The sequence below is a fragment of the Sylvia atricapilla genome, chromosome 1, assembly GCF_009819655.1.
Source record: "Sylvia atricapilla isolate bSylAtr1 chromosome 1, bSylAtr1.pri, whole genome shotgun sequence".
Taxonomy (NCBI): domain Eukaryota; kingdom Metazoa; phylum Chordata; class Aves; order Passeriformes; family Sylviidae; genus Sylvia; species Sylvia atricapilla.
Window position 1 is genome coordinate 89822016 of NC_089140.1, and position 19992 is coordinate 89842007.

The window sequence follows — 19992 nt, forward strand, 5'->3', positions numbered from 1 at the left end:
CGGGAGCGGGGGACGATGAATGAAGCGCCGTGGGGTCAGCACGGTCTTTCCCCACCGCGCCCGGAGCGTTTGCCGGGGACGGGATGAAGCACCGGGCTCCTGTCTCCGCTGGGGCTGGAGAAGGCGGGGGCGGCCTGGGAGCTGCATGCCGACTGCTGCAGGAGCGCGCCCAGGGCTGCGGGTTGCCTGCTCGGACGGAGCGTGCTTGCGCCACTCCCAAAGTTTTTGGATAGGAACTCAAGTGGCTTCCACTTATAGAAGGGAAAACCTAAAAGTCGTGAGGCCAGCTGAGAAACGTGCTGTTTAAGTCAGAAAAGCCCCGGCGTGGCTGCGTGCCTGAGTGCCCAGCCGAAGCCCTCTGCCTCAGCCTATCTGGCACCTGGGGGAGCAGGGTGATCGCCTTTCCTTCCCCGGCAAGCCACAGTGAGGTGGCCATTCCTCCTGCAGGAAGTTTCAGGGAGACAGGACGTGTTCGGGGGGTCACTGCGCTACGGCACGGAGCCCTCGGAGGCTGCCCGGGCCGGGCGGGACGAGCCCCCGCGCCGCTTTTAGGAAGGAGCGGGAGCTTCATAATCCCGACGTTTCGCTTGTCACGTGAACCGTGCTAGGAATGATCGTTTACGTCACCCTGGCAGGAAAATAATTTCTAGTTTTTCTGTCATATTTTCATTGAGATCCACCTCAGCAGATGTATACCAGAAAATACCAGAGTGCAGGGAGAAAAATAAAGAAGCTTAGGCTAAACGATTTGCTGTAATTGGGAATGCTTCGAGCTGATAAGAGTAAATTGGAAAGTACTAGCTTCCTACCTTTTTTTTTTTTTTTTTTTTAAACTGATGACGGTTCCCGAACCTGATAAATAAAGTCAATAAAAAAATTTGCATTGAATCGAATGGGAACTACAAGAAGTAATACTTCTTTTAGCATGACAAACGAATGCCAAGATACATTTTCGTGCTACTTAAAAGGCTACCAGAAAGCACTTTTTTTTAAATACATCTGCATAATCCTCCATCCTCTCCCAGTAAAATTGTCTTGTTTTTGTTATTATTTACTTTATTTACTTAGCATTAACAGAAGAATGGCAGAAATCTGTGAGGAAAGAACACTGAAAAGTTGATATAATCTCGAGTTCAGCAAACTCAGAAATTCGCAGTTGCCAGAACAGATTAAAAGCAAACGGCAGCTTTACGGGGATTTGGCTTTGTCACAGAGACGTAGTTATGAAACACGCTGATTGGCATGCATGCCTCATTTTTTATTCTTTTTCTCTTTCATTCTGAAAAAAAAAGTCTATTTTTAACTAGGAGAAAAAAAAAAAAGGCAAAAAAAAAAAAAAAAAAAAAAAAAAGCCCAGAGAAAGGGAAGAAGAAAATTAGTAGGGTATGTGTACTCAAACTGGCTCGTTCCTATGATTGTTATCGTTCCCGGCTCCTGTCATCTCTTCTTGCTGCTTTGGTTGAGTTTTTGATGCACTCTCTCTGAAACTGGAGCGGCCCCGAAGCCGCCGCCGGCAGCAGCGACCGGAGGAGCTGGGGCGGGGGCGCCGTGCGGGCTGGGCTGGGGTTCGTTCGATCTCCGGGTAACTTTCATGGTATGACCATGCTTCTTCCAACCTTTTTTCATTTTTTTAAAAAAAATTTTTTTTTTTTTTTTTTTTTTTTTTCATGGTCGGTGATCAATTATTCACAAGCACATTTATCTCCCCTGCAATATGGAGAATTCATATTCATATCTCTGTTTTAGTGGCCTGACACTGATTAATGTAATATGCGCCGCGGCTCCGAGCGCCAGCCCCGCTCTATGAATCATGCACTATAAAGTTTCAATCGTCCTTGTAGATGAGACTATTACAAAGAGCGCGGAGCGGCGGGGGCGGGGAGGCGGGGGCCGGCAGCAGCGGCGGCTCTGCGCCTCGGCCGGCCATCGGCCCCCTGTTAAACAGGCTCCTACTGAAACCACCCGGCGGCTGGCGGGGACAATGCTGGCCCGGCATTAGCGCTGCCCGGCGGCGCTCCCCCGCCCGCGCCCACCGCCGGCCGGCCCCGGGAAGGGGCTGCGGGCCCGGCTCGCCCCCAGCAGCCCGCCGGGCAGGGGCGGGAAGAGCCGCCCTGCAGCCCGGCCGCGGAGGAGAGGCGGGATGGGCCGCCCGGGGCGGGAATGGGGCTCGGGCCGCCCCGGGGTGCGCCCTGAGGCTGAGCACCCGCACTGTGGCCGGGGAGGGAAGGCGATAAAGGGAGTCTCCATCGCCTGGCTAGTTCCAATGCTGTTGTGGTATGTTTAATTTTTGTTTGTTTTGTTTTGTTTTTAATTCCCCCATGTCCTTAAAAGGCGAGATGTAAAGAATAGCCTGGTCTGACAGAGGCGCCCAAGCAGCACAGGGAAAGGGCCGGTGAGTTTTAAGTGGCCTGTGAAAGACAGCATCAAACATGGGCGTCAGCACGTGCCCTCCATGCCCAGGCTGCTGCCTCAGTCCCGGCGTGAGGCTCCCCTGCCGCCTCAGTGACCTCTGTGCACCCAAGCCCTGCTCGCAGGCCTGCAGGTGGGTGGAGGGGACCCACATGCTGACCCCAACACCCACCACGGATCAGAGAACCGCGCCTGGAAAAGCTGTGGCAGGTCCCCTCTGGTCTATAGGAAGAGGGTGGCAGCCTTGGAGCTGTGCCGTGCAGGACCACAGGTCCCCCTCTGCCAGGAAGGGCCATGGCGATGGTCAGCAGGGCCTGAACCCACCACTGGCTCTGTGGGGGCTGTGGTGAGGGACGACGTGGGGCCCAATTCCAGGCTTCGAGTCGCTGGGTTTCAGCAGTAAAACTTACCTGAGACCAACAAATCATGTAAAATGCTGGAACATGTAATAAACATGGCCTGCGTGGCGTGTTTTCCAGTGAAAAGTTACAGAAACGGCTCCTGGCGAGGTTGGTGTTCCCCATTGTGAGGTGCCCCCATGCAGTGCCATTCATAGCTTGTCCATAAAACCAGCCATGTGGACAGGAATCTCTGGGTACCAGGAGACTGAAAACCCCATAGAAGTAGGTATTCAAAATTTAAGACTTCGAAAATATGAGCTCTTAAAACTGAACAATGTACTTCTGTAAGGAATTAATTTACTTGAGTCCCGTCACCACTATTAATATTAGTTTTGGCTTCTTTTTTAGGTGTGTGCGAAGAGAATACACGCATGAGTGTTTTAGAAAAAAGTGAAAAAAATATATCTTTTATCTGATTTTGTTTACTTTAATTAGCATTATAGGCATCCTTCACATCTGATAGCGAAACTTGTTTCCTAACACGTTCCTTGGGAGTCAAGCTGATGCAAAAATGCAAATGTGGGGCACACACCAAGTCCTGGTAGTGCCTCTCCTGAGAGAATAGAAAGCGCCGGCGTAAACTCTGTGCAGAGTTAAAGGCGAGTTTAAAAAGTAACATTTATTTTTATTCCAGATTTATGGCTGACCCGTAGATAATTAAAGGTTTTATTTTGAGCTGTTGGCCCCCACACAATACATTGTCCTTTGTTGCTGCACAAGGAGTGCTTTCCCTGTGCTGCCTACGGTTCAAAAACAATGAAGCAATCCATTTATTTTGTTGGTCAATTGTAGCACAAAGTGAGGTGGTCAGTGTGGAAAGTTTATCACTGTCTTGTCCCTTTGGAGGAGGCAGAGCATTCACACACCCTCTGCCCCAGTACACAAATGTCAGTCTTTTTGCAGGCTGCTGTTTTCCTTTTGAAGATGCCGATGGTGTCTCTGATCCACTAATCCATTTATCCAGTTTCATGAGTGCATTGGCTGAATACACTCACAATAGCCTTGCCCAGCTGGAAACAAGAAGTCAGTGAGTGCAGCCGGCACACCCACCAGCGCCTGACACCACTCTCAGATGAGGCCTGAGTGCTTGTCTCAAAAAAAACCCCAACCCCATCCCAACCCAAAACAACCCCTTCGGAGCCCCCAACCTGCCGTGATTTGCCCAACACTGTGATCCTCCCCTCCCTGAGAACAAAAGTATTTTTAGAACCATCTGTAGCTTGGTACATGGCTGTATTATTTTCATGGTATTCGGCTGTGTCAATGAGGGCTGGAGTAGGCCTGGGGGATAAAAATACCTCTGGGACTCTGCAAACAAGTGCACATTAAAGAAACTGGTCAGTTGCTGCCAAGGGGGAGGGGGCACAGGAGAGGCAGTGGGCAATGGGCTTCCATTTGTGTTCGGCGTCGTGCCGTTACTTGCCAGCTTTTTATTGCATTTTAAATGTATGTTTAATTACCAGTGTTATTGGTAATAACAGAATGTTTGAAAATATTAAATACATTTGTGAGCTTGTGTGAAAAAGAAGTTAAAAGGTGTTCAGTGCACAGAATGTTAAAGAGATCTCACAATGAAGTGATTAACATTTTTATGAATAAAATTAATCACGCATTAACTCTGCAGCTCAATCCATCTGAATGCCAAATGTTGCACAGCAGCCCTTTCCCCTAAACCCAAGAATTTTTGATGCAGTATTGACCCACATCAAACGCTCGTCTATTAGTAATGGAGGTATAGTTATGAGAAGATATTTTAATAATGTGCATTTACATTTGAGGCAAGCAAATAAAAGGGAGAAAATAAATTTGGGGTGCTTTGTTAGGATTTGTGAGGGCTGTAGGCACATAAAATACATTAAGAAGCAGTCAGTGGGGGCAACAGTTTGGAGAAAAAAGAAGTTTATGTGTCACTCACGGAGGCAAACAGCAAAGTCATCATAGTAAACAGATTCCAGTAGATTGCACTCAGCTCTCCTTGGCTCTATTTAGCACATTCATTGTTCTTGGCAAAGCTTGTTAGGTTTTAAGGTGGGAGCCTACCAATATTAAAATATCCACTGTGTCAGATAATAAAATGTGATCTCTCTCTCTCTCTTCCGCCGTGTGTGTGTATATGTGCGCGCGCGCGTGCGTGTGTGTGTTTTCTAATCTCTTGCCACTGTGGTTTTGGGATTATTCCAGCAGGCTGTACAAAGGGAAGCAAAGGCATCTGAAGTGTCACTCTACAGCTGTGGCAAAGTAACAGAATTTCCATTTTGTTGATGCTCCCAGCACATGTGTGCAGCAGAAGGTGATATCAAAGGAGCCGTTCTTCCTCAGTTCTGCACATTATTTTTCACTGCTGTGGTGAATCTCTCTGAGCTCCGTGAACCAATAAAACAACGGTCCCTGTTTGAGTTGATATATTAATATTTACTGAGGATTTGCAAGGTCGGGGCTAAATGTCAGCAGATTGCTGGGGCAGTACTGTGGGGAATAATTAAACAAATCTCACAGCAGTTCAGCCTCCTAACATCTTTATTAATCTTTTTTTTTTTTTTCCCTTTCCTGAAACAGTAGACTGAAATATTGCTTTTTCAACCTTACTGAACAATTGGGAGAAGTTGAATAATAAAATCCTGGATTGAAAGTATTTGTTTTTGACAGTTTCTTGGCCCACTCTCCTGCAGATGTTAGTTAGTTGTGAAGGCTATGATGTGTGAATTATCACCAAGCTGCTGGGGTTCTCACCTGCCTCTCCATCAAATTAATCTTGACCAGTCTGCCAAGCACAATGATATTGCTTCTATAAATGGAGACCCAAATTGGCTTCATTAAGTAGTGGGTCCACTTCTCTAAGGGAAAAAGCCGAAGAACCCCAATTCAGTATGCATATCTCCCTTAACGTGATTATAGCATTCACTCTAGTACAACTTAAACAATTCTCTTTAATAAGCTTCATAATTAGTGTTGGGATGCCTCATTACAAGTCATTGCCTGTAGCAGTCCTAGGCCAAACAGCCCTTCTCAATCTGATTTTTTTTTTTTATCAGGCAGCAGGAGCTGTCTCAAGCTTTTTGTTTGTATAGTGGGGAATTGCATTAAGACCCCAGTGTAAAAATACCACAAGGAAATTAATTGCTTCTGTGCAGATTCACCACAGATGTGTCCTGTTATGGGGAATGGTATATTTCTGACATTGCTATACTGCGGTGTGCTGGGGAGAAAATCTGGAAAAGCTACAAATGCAAACATATTAGCATCTATATAGATTCCTTATGTAGTAACTGAAAACAAGATTTTTAAAGTGTATCAGAGTCTTCAAGACACCCCCCCCTTTTCTTTTTAATAAAGTGGTTATTTTTTTTCCAATTTTTCTTTTTTATTAATATTCAAACCCCACTAATAAAATACACATGGCCACGTATTCTATTTGGTACTGGCTGATAAATGTGCTACTTAAAATAACACACACGAGGAGTGCGGTGACTCAATGCAATAAGAAGGCTGACATACAAAGCCGCCCTCAAGGTCAGTGGTTTGTTATCTATCAGTGTTGGTCAGGTTGTGAATCACAACTGCAAGTTTCAGCAAGTTAAGGGGAGGAGGAGCATTCAGAGTGCTTGCCCTGTGGAAAAGAAAAGCTGAGCTGGTGGTTTGTTAGCTGTCTCTGAACATCACCCTACAGCTTCTGGGTAATGCCCATTCCCTTGTCACTAAAGCAAAGCTGGAAAGTGCCTTGATCCAGATATACGAGTGCTTTGATTTACTTGTTATAATTCAGGTGGAAGGGTTTAGGGTTAGCAAGTCCACCTCTGCAGAGCCTTGTCCCACTGCCCTCTTATTATTTATATTGATTTCTTTCATCTCAATCCTTGTATACTTAGGTTTTGACTTTGGGGTGATCCCTCTTATACAACTGTATTTTTCTTTTGGCATCATTATTGATAATCAAATATTAACAATTCGCCTCACAACAGTTACAGGAATGAAGACTCCTTTAGAATAGCATAAGATGTGAGCTGTGTTATTAGAAATAGCTGTTTGGAATATTCACATGTGATTGTGAAGGGGACTCCTCCAGCTATTCATTCTAGGTGCTGCAAAATTGAAAAAAAACAAAAACAAAAACAAAAACAAAAACAACCCAATAATTTGACTCAAATTCAGGATTTTTCTTATCTCATAATGATACAGCAGCAGAAATAATAAAATTGATGTAGTAATGTTTCTCCTATATAAGTAATTTGAAAAAAAAATATGGCCAAGTGAAATTTTTGTATCCAGGACCACTGAATTTACACACTCTGATGAGCTCTGATGAGCTTGATTTCAAGAATCATACATTAATTGGAAGCAACAGTGGGAACATGTAAGTAATTTAAACAGTTCAGATCAGTATTAGTTTAACCATATTGCACTTCATGGGGTCTTTTACCAGACATTTCAGAGCAAAGGGCAAAATAACCTGCATAGATGACTATACAAAATCTTGCATTTATTTATTTTTTTTTTTTAATTTCTCATCCATCAGCCTTTAGTTCTATTGTGATAGTAATGTTTTGCTCAAATATATGCATTGTACTTTTTTTTTTTCATGGCTATCAAAGAGCAAACAGCTCAGACTCACAATCCCAGGGGAAGTGATTATTGTTTTTCTATGCTTTGCAATAGCAGTACCTGGAGTCCTTTTAAAAATGGCTCTGTATAGCACTGGAGAAAGCCACTGTCCTGGAAGAGGGGAAACTGTACTAGATGCAGTCTGCAGAGAATGTAATGAAGAAACACTGCCTCTGTGAGACCAGTGAGGATGGAGATGCAGAGGTAGAGAAGAGCTTTCCCCAAGTTCTGCTTTGTTTATGGCAGAAATGGGAACCTGAGCTTCTGAATTAGGATTTTCACTTGACAGAGACTCAGGTGTAATGGGATGTTTCAAAGACTCGGAGTGACAGCAGGTGAGTGGTAGAGCCACAACTGGTGCAGTTAAACTGCATCCACATACTCATAATGTATTCACCACAGTATCATCAGCTCCCGTGATGTCACTGGAAACATTCTGGCTGTCATGTCTGGATTAACACACTGAAATCCATACTTAGTTATGTAGTGAAAATAACCTGGTGTTTACAGACTATACGTATTCTTACTGGAGTCATCAGAGCAGCTTGCCCTAGAAAGTCTTACAATTGTAAGAAATACCTTAAGATCAAGGGCTGTTTGTTTGTTTGTTTGCTTGTTTGTTTGTTTTTAAACTCAAAAACATATTTCAAAATTACTCCATATATTTCAGTGGCTAAGAATTGATTGAGGGACCAAATCTTTGTCTCTTCAGTTTTAATAATATATTGTATATCTAGAAAAAAATCTTTGGGAAAATTTATAAGCAAGGGGTTTTATGAAAAAATTTCTAAAAACATCAGGCAAATTCCTGGAGTGTTCTTTTTTTTAATAAACGGATAAATAATTTACAACTTCACATACAAAACTATATGTAAAATGGGCTATTGTTTTTTGGTTTTTTTTTGAAAAAGGGAAATTCAGTTTTGAAACCTTAACAAAAATATTTTTGCAAAGTGTGATTATGATAGACACATTCAGATATGTAGTTCTACAGACAGAGAGGAAAAGGTAAAGATTCTTCACCTGATACAGGCATGGTTTAGGTTGTGTGAGGGAGCAAGAGACTTACGAGGATGGATACAGCAAAAACATCTCACTGCTGCTCTGAATTTCAGCAATTCAGAATGTGTTTGAGAATATGAATTAACAAATACTGTTAAATGTCACAGAGCATAGAGTTTTTATGAGAAGGAGTTTTTAAGAACAAATGAAAACAAAATAGTGTGCTAATTGTCATTCATACAATGAAGAGGGTGGTGGTGGTGATGATGCCCCTGGTAAAATTAAACTACATATTAGTGTGCTAATTGAAGGCATTAGAATCTTCTGAGGGGAATGGGATATGGAAGTGTGCAACATGTGTATCTCCTGTGGCTTACTTTCCAGAACCTTAAGAAGATTTTGATGCTTTAATTCAGCATCTCGCTTTGGAGAAGAATAATTTGAAGAACATATAAATTCCTTCTCAAGTTACATTTTCTCTGTTGTGATCTTCTTACTAACTTTACAAGATATGAAAGCAATAGAGCATAGGGAGGAGTAGAAACCAATTCATGTCACCAACTACTTTTTGAAAAGTTTATGTAGCCTTCTATTATTGCAGATGTATTTGCATGTGTATGTTAGAGTTGTTCCCCAAGGCCTTGCTCATAAGGCTCACTCTGTGAATCTAAGTGACTACATGGGGACAAGAGGTAAGAGGAGATGATATATTGTGAACACAGGAAATGTGTATACTGCTGGTAATCTGTGGTAAATCCACCAGGAGGCTAATGAAGTCTCATCTTGCACTAAATTTTGTGTGGTTACTATCTGGGTATGAGGATGCTCTCAGAAGGAGCTTGTAAGATGTTTGCTCTTTCAAATGCCCAAATACATGGTTTCTTAGGCAAGACTAGTCCTACAGTTTGCCTATGTCCTCCCTTACCAATTTATACAAGTTATATAGAGGATCAGAGAAGCATAGCAAAAATTCTTTTGTCCCTACAAAATTGTCCCTCTTGATTGCATTTCCATCACAAGGGGTTGTGTGCATGTTCTTGGTGTCACTAGGATGTTGGGTTTGCCTTTTTTCCCCCTCCCCCTCAGAATAATATTGAGCTTATGGTACTTGAGCCTATCTACATTTGTTTGATAGTCTCTTTCAAGCTCTGAGAGACTAATTCAAGTTGGTCACATCTCTGTGGAAAGCACTCTTTGATAATACTCAATATCCACTATCTGCATCCACAGTGCAGGTGTTTTGGGTTTCGAGTACAATCACCTATATAGGAGGGTTTTCACATTCATCTCTTTTGAGTGGCTTTTACTTTTGGAGCCACAATCTGTGCAGTTTCTCCTGACAATAGACATTTACGGCTCTCGGCTCATTGACCATGGATGTAGCTTCAGTCAGTTATTCTAGGAATGGAACAGGCATGGCTGAAGCCATTTGTGTAAATGTTTATTGGCCATCTTTACCAGCTACTCTCAGGGCCTTTTCCTGGCTTTGAGACTTTTATCTTTTCTCTCTCTTTCCTTGTCCTCTCTTTCAAATGATATTCTCCTTTTCGTTTCTCTTCTTTGTTCTCTTGGCAGCTAGGAGTTCTCTCCCTTCATTCCTGTAAGAGCAGGCTGCTGTCAGCAGACTGACTGTTCTCTAGACCAGACCTCCATATCTTTCTGACTCTACTCCTCCTTCTATCTTCAACCTGAAAACCTTCTTCTCCTTCATTACTAAAAAAAAAAAAAAAAAAAAAAAAAAAAAAAATTGAACTTCCTGTAAAACTACAAGGAAAAAGACGTTATTCCTTACTGAGTACCAGCCTCCACCATTATTCTGCATCAGAAAACATACTCCTGAACTCCGTACTTAGCGTACATTGATGTAATTTTCCTGAACTTTTGGAAGAAGGTAAGCAATGGGATACTGCTCCCAAGACATTATCATAAACATCATGGTCCATCATCCTGGCTAGTCTTCTGCTAGTCTTGATCCAAGATTACTACTGTTTTTTCTGACAGAAGCCATACCTTACATTAGTTTCAAAGCATGGCAGAAAAATTCTGGCGGTGCACCTCTTAGTCAGAAGCAGCACATTATCTCATATCCCTGATCCCAGGGAGAATATCTTTCTACTTGGCAGTCATGTTTTTCAAACCTTTCCTTGAAATGAGATTGGAGACTCCCAGGTCTCCTGTAAGAGACCATTAGTCCATACCTGAATGTGCATGGACTTCCATCTCCTGGGATCCAAGCATGTGCATGCTGATCTCAAAAGGAAGACAAAGAAAACAGCAGTAGAGCTAAGGGCAGTCCCAAAGGACCTTAAGTCCAGAGAACAAACACATGTTTGAAAGTACAAAAATATTTAATTGTTGTCAAATGTATAAACCTGATGTGCAATTCTAACCAGATCAGGCTTTGGGCTGTTTGCCCAGTTATTCATAAGAAAGTGTCCAGAATGGATAAGATTGTGAGATTCTCCTGGGACACTGCTTTTGATCTGGGTTTTTTTTTTGTTGTTGTTGCATTTGATAATACACAGTTCTCTGCCAGAGAGAATTCTGGGTTTACATCCATGTTCATCCTCATGTTCAGACAGCACTGATAGAACTAGTTATGTTTGTGTGTTGTGTGTAAATCAAGAGTCCTGCTGAGCAATGGTGAAATTGCATGAAGTCTGGTCTAAAAGTGATCTACTTCACTCTGCCTCCTTTTCTACAGAATGAACAATGTCTTGGTATTTTCTAGTGTCAATTCCCCTTAAGGATTTGATCATCTTGCTTCCTAGAATGTTGAGTAATTTCCTTGCAAAGTTCTGAAGTGAAGCTTGTGGAGTTGAGAATCAGCAAAAGGAACATTTCCTCATTGGGATGAGGAAACTCCTCAAAAAGGAACTCCTTTTCATTGTGAGCAGGCAGGATAGCCTGTATATATCTAAAATGGGGTTTTCAGGTGACTGTAGGTGTAGCAGAACTATATCCTACACAGTGTCAGAGAATAACCAATCTCTGGCTTGTGAGTAGTGTTCACGCATATGTGATGGAAGAATAATTTGTATACACATAATGGAGAAGGTTGCCAGCCTGGAAGCATGGTGTTGGGCAGTGAATATCTTCGGGGTAGTTCACACTGCCCCTAAGCAGTGATTTCAAAGAAGCTAAAGAGTTTGCCTTGCTAGGTTGGAAGGTCCTTCAAATCAAATGCGAGGAAAGGGTCACTCATGGGAAGATGTTTTGCTGTCTTTGTAAGTATCCTTAAGGGGTACATTACTATAGTATCCTTTAAAGTATACATTAGGACCATTCTTTTCTCCTTCATGTTTTGAGTTACTAGTTTGGAAATCTGTCTTCCCATTTTCCGTTCCAGGAATAGAAGAAGCTGCACAGCAGTCCTATGATGGGTCCTTATACACAGCCTCCTTCCAATCAGAGTTACTGCCTTTGGCTTGTAAGGCTCCACCAACTTTTCTTCCTCCATGTGTCAATGCTTTTCTATCTGAATTAGGTTGACTTGGTCCAAATTGTCAGTGGTCTCTGTAAAATTAGAGTTGCTGCATCTGACTTTCCCAGGCTATACTCTAATAAACGAATTCTGTCCAGATTCTCTCTTGATTTGATGATTTCTCAGCAGTAGGATAATGTCATTTACTTGGGTGCCATACCTGGAAATGAGAGGCATATATGTGCCATGTTTTTTTGAGAAGAGACATATTGGTGCAGAAGGGAGGAACAGGGTTATGGCATGAAGATCTCATGGTGTAATTCTACAAAGACTTGTGAGAATGGATAGGCTTATGTACTTCAGGAGATGCACTGCAGAACACTGTCATTGAGGCTGTATGGGGGGGTATATACTGGAGGTATTGAATATTCACATTGTTCTGTCCCAGACATTTCCCTGTTTTTCAGCAGGCCTACTATACAACCGAGAGCATTTGAAAAGTTTGTGGAAGTAGTAAGGGAATTTGGTCAGGAAATTTGACCTCCGGGCTGCCAACTACATTCCAGTAGGTCAGTGCAGACATGGCTTTCCAGGTTTACATGTCTCCGTGTTCTAAGAATAACTAATATTTTGGCCAAAAAAGAAGGCATAGAACTTCAGAGATTATTCGTGCAAGTTTCGGGAAAGTTATGTGTTCAAGACTGTTTTGGCTTTTGAGAGATACCATCATCTCAAGTGTCATTCATTCATGAGCAAATAGAGTTCACGGAAATAGTAAATTCTATTTTAGGTTCACAAAACTCCATAAGTACACCCAGATTTAGTGCAGCAGCTGAAAGACATTCAGTAGTAATCTAATGTGAAAGAATTAATATTTTATCCATTTTGTTTGCTGTGCCATCTTTACTCTCCCAAGTAATGTGCGAAGTACAGGAATCATCACAGACTGCCAGGTTTACTTTTAGGAGTTCAAATAAAAAAGTTGATCCCAGTATGTTCTCAGGAGCATACCTTGATGTTCTAACTTGTGTTATAATAAGAATCTTACATAATTATTTTTTTAAGATGGAGAGATGAGAATTTTTAGGCGATTAATTAGGATGTGTATGGGATAAACAGGATATTTTCCTTACAACTGAGGGAGGATATGTATTTTTCCTCTCTAGAAATCATGATTTGAATAGTTTTCAGACAACAACTATCACCAGTCACAATGAAGTTCCATATATTTAAGGCTACAGGCGCAGCTTGTAAGAACTGCTTAATTATGTGATATATTAATGTTCTATTGATTATGTTACTGCCTGTAAATCCTGTTGCTTAATAAAGTTGCAGTTATTTTGCAATAAATTTGTGTTTGCAGTCAATTAATGGTTTCTGGGGGCAATGGACAAAGTAATAGCCTTATTGGTGTTGTATGGAAAGCATGGTACTGTAGCTTCCACTATGAAACTAGGAAATACAAATGCGTGGATTGAGTAAAAGAGAGGAAAAAAATTAGCTTCTGTTCAGTACAATGATTCACAGTTTTCTTTTCGGTCCAACAGAAAAAGCAGCATTGTGCAAAGCATCTGCACATGAATACCGGGCAGGATAATATTTGATTTAAAAATACAAGTAAACGATAACTGCCAATATTGAGACCATGTGAAGGCAAAGGAACAAAGCATACTTTCATTGCTAATCATGTTAACATCAAAGTTTGAAGAGTACATTCGCCTATTCAGAGGAAATGCCATCACACTTCTGACGATCACATCTGCCACTAATATCATCCGGCATGTGGTCAGGTCTCTGTTCCGACTTTTATCTCTCTACCAAAATTTCATGTCATGATTTTAACATCTGATGCTAAATTCAGGTCACTACAAAATAAGTACAACTTTTATTTCTTTTTCACTTTTGTGATATTTTCAAGAGGTATATCTAAAAGTCAGTATATGTATATGAACTATATGTCAATTTAAAGTTTTTTTACAAAGCTTTTCAAGGACCTATAAGATTTTGGGGGAGAATGAAGGGTAGAAGATGCAAGGTGATGTTGTTGTGTATTTTGTTTTGTTTGATTTGCCTTACAAAGCTTTGTTATACTTGTAGGAAGTACAGAGGCCTGATTTATCTCTAAAATACTCTCATGCCAGAAAATATAGAAGTTTTATCTCTGTATAACCGGAGAAAGACACTCACACTTCATACACTTTTAATCCATAGGGTCTCAAGCACTGCTTCTCAAATCTATGAAAGCCTGAATTTTTGCCTTCCCTGAAGTTTTATCCTGACAACATAAATCTGGCTAAATATAAGTCGATGGCAGCATCACATAAACGTATATGGTATTTGAGAACTATTAGTTTTTACCTATGTTCCTGATGTTAAAGTTTTCTTGGTTTTGTTGATGAGATAAACTACAGTCTTCTTCCTCTTACCTTCAGGATGTTTAAATGAAGATAAAATGTTTCTACACGTGTATTTCAGTATTCCTTCAAAGACATCTTGTATTCTAAAAGCTGTTACAAATGGAGCTTTATAGCACCTACCTAATTTAGGAGGAAGGGTGTTCCCTGGTTTTAAAATTGTGGTGGGACTGTTCAGAGATTTCTGAGCACATAAAAAAAAGGTGTATGTTTGTAGATTTTTCTTTACTTGCCAATATTGCACTCATCTTTAGACTGGAAAGTAATAAATTCTCATTTCAAAGCTGAAACAACTAAGTGCTGTTAATGAAGTGGAAGAATACAGAATACTGTGTTGCTTTATACAGTAAAGAAACCCTTCCAGATATAACAGTGTGATATAAAGCATATGTCTTATCCAGTCCTGTAACAGGTTCCTTAGATGGAATCTAACAACCCTATACTGCTTTTCAAAACAGAGAAGGAAGTCGTCTAGCATATGAGTCAACATGTTCTCAAGAGTAAGAATGGATTATAATCAGCAAAGGCTCTGCATATTTTAGGTTTGTTTTTTTGTTTTTTTTTTTTTTTTTTTTAAATGGCACACCTTTTGGTAGATCTGTTTTCACAATCATTGTAGAATCAGCTGGAATAATTATAAAGAGCTGTGAGCAAAAGCTCAGGTAGTAAAAAGATTCATCTTAGCACTTGAGTCTTTGATGCTTCTTGAATTAAATTTTGTCTTCTTGCTGGGTCTTTTACCACGTCTTTTTGGGGTAACTTCTTATGTTGACCCTACAGTTCTATGCATCTGCACAAACACTCACAAAAACCCCTATGGCTCACAGAAGATAAACATTTAAAGTAAAGGTTTTTTTTAGTCCTTAAGATAAAATGGATCAAGATATTTTTAAATTTTGTGGGCTTTTTTTTTTTCTCTCAAGTACATAAAATACAAAATGTACAGAATAAACTGTTATTTTTTTTCATCTGCTTTACATAACAGTGTACATAGCAGTGGGCAGCTCACACCCATGTACAGATTTTTTTATATATAACTGAAACCAGTTAATATAAAAATTGCATCTAAACGATGTTAGTTTCTAGCTGCAACACATTCAGTGGTGTTACATACCTGACATGTAACTAATTTCATGCAGACAGTAAATACCTTAATTTTTTTAGCAACACAGAAAAGCTACTTCTTGATATAAGCTTATTCAGGATGGTTTTAGTACAAAAATGTGTCTTAATTCTGTCAAAAAACAAGATGGAGTGCTACTGACAACCACCTGACTACACTAAGTAAAAGGTCAGATAATAGAATGACAGTTTCTTTGCCAAATACTTGTATTTAACATTGATGGCTGTAAGTAAAACTACAGCTATAGTAACTATGGTATTACAGTTCTTTTATTGCTAGTGTGACAAATTTATCATCAAAGTTTCGTTGTGAGTTTATGTGAAAGTGATTTTTTTCAATCTTCTGCTTCTTCACAATGATGGAAATTACAGTGTTACACTCCTCTAGATAACTTAAAACACAATTCTGTGAGTTTTTATGAAGTTCAGCTCTAAGTACATTACAGGTTTTAAGTAGTTAAGTAAACAGCATGGTATATTAATCTAAATTTTTTTTCATTTGTTGCAATTTATTTGGATTAACTTCTATTATTACCTTTAACTGGATGTGAAACAGACTATTCAGTTTTCATGAAAGAGCTATTCAACAGTCCTTTAAGGAAGTAATGCCATTGATCTAAAATAGTTTAGATACCAGACCACATTTTCAAGAATATTGATTTTAATAATATTATTAGCTAAATGGAGTATACCATAATATTAGAAGAATGGCTTACAATTTTGGTCTTGTGTAATGTTGAAGGTTTTATATATTACTTCTCAAAAAAAGGGCAGAAGTCTTGATCATGAGTGATCAGTGTTTGTTTTATCAAGAAAAAGCCTATAAAGTAGACAGCAAAAAATTCAAAAATGGTAATAAAAGTTAAAAGTAGAATTATTGAAAATAGAATTGAATATTTTATTTCTATGTTATATTTTCCCCCTTGCACAGAGATCTTGGAATACACATAGAACAAGTACTTTTTACTGAATAATTCTAAATGTTAATAAAAGACTTATCTTTACTGACATTTTCTGTTTCCTCTTTGTAAACTCATCAAGTGTGAGGGAATGATAAACAAGAAATGTATGTACAAGCTTTTCCACTGAACTAGGATGAAATTCATACTGAGAGGTTTCCAGACATTCCTGGAGATGTCTTATTGGGGTGGCTTTGATGGAAGACTTCAAACCCTGGAGTCAGGAAACAGAGGTATGTATAGCCCCTTGCTGTCACCAGCCACCTGACAGCCCATACTGGGTAACCTGTTGTATCTTAAAAGCCCTAAAAAGAAATCCACTCACAGGAATATCCCCTCAAGTTGCTGTGTGTCATATCTGTGGTCACTGAGGGGTCTTGGAGCAGTCAGGGATGTGAGGAAGAAAAGGGGGGTTGTTGCCTGCTCTGATTGGAACATGAAGGACTTTACATCGACCTTCTGATGAAAGAGGATTTCCCCACAGCCCAGTCCAGCTTGAGAAAGATTGTACCAAGCCTGCCCCCTTAGCTAAATCTTTCCACAAGGACTTGATGAGAAGTGCCCAGACCAACCATACCCCTGGGAATCTGCAGCAGACGATCTACTCCTTGCTGGTAAAATGATTCCAGCACCTTTATTTGCCAAGGCTTGACAAGCTGAAGGGAGAAAACCTGTGGGAGGAAGGATATGGGGAGGTAGGGCAAGAAATGAATGCATGAGAAGAAAAAAATAAATGCTTGAGGTGAATAAACAGTGTTGCTCTGAGGTCATCAGTGGCTCAGACCCATTGGAGATTGAGATGACATTGAAGAGGAGATAGTGAGGGACCAGTAGGAGGTGCAGCAGTTGCCTGTGTGCATGACTCTGGATGAGATTCCCTCCAGAAAGAAGCAACAAACTTCCTGCAGAAGTGACAAACTAATCGTTTCCTTTCTTCTGCAGACTTGGGAAGCATTTGTAGTCTACAACCTTGCCTAGCCTGGGCTCAGTGACTTGAGGCAGTGAAAGGTGGCTGAGACACCTGCCAGTGCTTAACTGAGTTGGAGGGTAGAGAGCTATCCTGAAGGCAGGACACAGGCACCAGCCGTGCCAGCCAGGACATATCTCCTGGTGGTCAAAAATGCCATTCATGTAATACTTTCTTTTTGACTTTCAGTGCTTCTGCCTTCCTCTGTAGAGCAAAGAAGCGGATCTCTTCTATACCAACTGTCGAAGAAGCTGACTGGAGAGCACCTGACTTTCTTTTCAATACTACAAACTTACTTTGCAATATTCAGGCTTCAACGCAGATAGGTCTCCACTCCCCTCAGTGCTTGTCCCCATCTTCTTCATGTGACACAGAACCAGGAGAGCTTCTGACCAAAATAAAGTGATACCAAACTTGACTGAAAACTGTTGCAACATGTAGGGGTCAGGTGTTTCCCCAGACTGTTCAGAGGCTGATTCAAGAGAGCAGGCTGTAATCAGCCTCCAGAGAAAGCAGTGTGAGGTGTAAAAGCTTAAGATTTGGGAGCACAGGCAAAGGCAGAAGAATGCTTTGAAAGAGGGTTGTGCACCATGGAAAGCAGCAAAAAGTGCAGATGGCAAGGACCAACCAGGCCATAGCACTCTGGGGTTCTGTTTTGTTGCTGCCACGAGATAGCAGGTTGCTTATTTCCAACCTGAAGGCTCGTGTTTCCAGCGGGGGCTGAGAAGTGGTAGCCATCATCTTGGTGAAGATAAGAACTCAGAGTACCTGTCTTGGCTAGGCCAAACAGGGACACTTTTGCAGGCAAGTGCATGGGAGAAAGAGGAACTGGAGAGAAATCAGTGTAGCCCCACAGTAACACAAGCCCTGTGTGCATCCTCTTGGTTATTTCTGTCCTCCTCATGAGTGGGCAGCATGCTTCCAACTATGGCAAATTCTGCACTGCAACCAAAACATTTGTAAAGAAAACCTGGAGATGACTTCACAAACAAGAGTGTGTTGGTGAGCTGACATGGGAAGGTCCAGATCAAAGGAATTCTCTGTCCTCATCAGCTCTGACAAGGAGAGAAACCTGGAGTGCTGTGACCATTTTGTGCTCCTCAGGTAGTGTAAGTCAGGCAGTGACTTGCCAGAGAGACCTCATCAGAGGACCACCAGGTTGAGCAGGGACTGGGGTGCAGAACACCTGTGGGGAGATTTAGATCTTTGTTCATCAGTATGGAGGGCATGTGGAAGTGGGATCTTACACTGCTGTCTCCATCTACCCTGGAGGACGTAAAAAAACAGATACAGGCTTTAACCACAGCTGCACAGTGCCAGGATAAAAAGAAGCCCATGGAAGGTACAACTTTTAGATATTATGAAGAATCTTTTCTCTACAAAGGTTTTTAAACATGTGCAAGAATTTCTTGAATTTTCCATGGATATATCCAAAACTATGCTGGACACATCCCTGAGCAACCCAATTTCACATGGCCTTGGCAGGATCAGATCACCTTCAGAGGTTCTTTTTACTCAATTATCACATGACTCTATGAAATCCATTGGAGCTGTTGTCACAGTGCCAGAATTGGATACATAAAAGCAGGAGTGGATGGTAGTGGCTAAATTTTCCTTACCAGCTTATAAGCAGTGGGTGACTCTACCTGGTGTTTATTTATTCACTGCTGTGGTCAAGAGTACTGTGCAAATTATCTATTTTTTCTTCTTTTTTTAAGTGGTAGTATATTGATTGTTTTTGCCTCCTTAGGAAGCACTGTTATAAAAATCTTTATACTCCCACAAGTCCTTTAGTAAAGAGGATAAAAATCAAATTTCACAGCTGTGCTAACATTAGGCCCAGACCATTTTCAGTACATATTAAATAAAAAATGCTACAATAACATAAAAAGCCTAATTTAAGCTGACAAAAGCAAAGAAATCAGATTTTGGATGAAGAAAAGATGAAAAGGAAAGTAACCTCTCTCTAGACATGTACACACCAACTTTCTAAAGTTTTTTTAATAAGATTTATATTTCTTTTGGAAAAAGTCAAATGTCCCTGGGACTATTAGGGAACAAATAACATGGGATCTTTTCCAAAATAATCTATTGTAATTCAGGATTTTCATAAATGTTAAAATATTAAATGTAATTACTATTTTTAAACATATCACATTAAGGATATTGGTTTTTTACGTTTCTTTTAAATCCTTTGGATTTGTTATATTGGGAATATTGCATAATAAAAAAAATTAGAATAATATGTGCAGTTAAATGCACTTCTACAAAAGCACTTAAAGGTATTCAGAGCAACTTCTCAAATGCAAACAAATCACACTCATTGTTTATTTTGGGGAGAGAAGTAGATCAGGAAGTTCAGCTAGTTCGAGCGTATTTTTAGAGAAAGACAAACTTTCAGAACTTCTTATGTCAATATATCAGTGGGAGTTACAGGGACATCCCATGACCAGCTTGCAGAAAAATTAGAACAAGAATTAATAACTGTAAAAATGGCATAAATTTTCTGGATAGCTCTGTGTATAATTTCTACCTTCTAATCAGCTCTGAATGTATCTACACTTGCTGCAACAATCTTGTTTTATGTTCGATGGATATTCTTTAGATTTAGAGGAAAGGGTGGTGCAACTATTTCCTGTCTTATTTGTGCACTATAGATACACACGCACTGTGAGATGGTTTGAAATTCCTTTTG